The following is an 854-nucleotide window of genomic DNA, read 5'->3' on the forward strand; positions in this document are numbered from 1 at the left end:
GTTTATCTCACACTTGTTCTTTCATGCTCTGTCTCTGTACTTTTCAATTGTCTCGCACACTCCTATGCTTCAGCTCCAGTTCTTAAAACATTAATTGTATTTGTTTTAAGGCCAAACATTCCAACTGATCCTATATGTTAACTTCCCAGGGATTATATATTTCTGTCTAAAATCCTTATTTGTGTTCAATTCCTTATTTATTTGAGATAAACTCTGACATGCTGGTGTAGAAGAAAGATACATTGGAGGAATATGAGGGGAGTGGGTGGGAAACTTGAAAGGGAAAAACAATCTCTTTAATAGTGTGAACACTTTATCTTACTCAAGCTTATCCTTCCCTCCTCCCCCTTCACCCCCCAGAGATTACTCTATGCTCATCTTCACAGCCTTGAAGATTCTCCTTAATCTCTTAAGCAAAATTATGGCCTTATTTTAACATATTTCTCATGGGAACTCCACATGTATACATTATATAGGATATAGCATACTGGCATGAGCTCATGTGAACCCTTGAGAAACAGAAAGCACCTTTGGGGCCAGATAAGGCAAATCTCTGGTTGCGTATACACATTAAGGGAGGTTAGGGGGAGCTTGGATCATGTTTAAAATGGTGATCCAATCTAAATTTAGTTTAACTAGGTGTAAACCTTATACTTAGATTCCCATTTCATTTAATCTAAGTGTAAATTACATAGAAGTTCCAGGAAGGTTAGATCAGTCCAAAAATGGACAACCCAATTTAAGTTAACCCTACCTCTGTAGGAATGAAGGGTAGGTTCATTAGGGGGTGTTATTTCTCTGAGAATGGGAGGGTCAGGAAGCTAAAGACATCCCCTGTTCCTACGGGTGGGTGA

Source organism: Gavialis gangeticus, unplaced genomic scaffold (genome assembly GCF_001723915.1).
Source record: "Gavialis gangeticus isolate Ggan-Ray unplaced genomic scaffold, GavGan_comp1, whole genome shotgun sequence".
In the NCBI taxonomy this organism is placed as follows: Eukaryota; Metazoa; Chordata; order Crocodylia; family Gavialidae; genus Gavialis; species Gavialis gangeticus.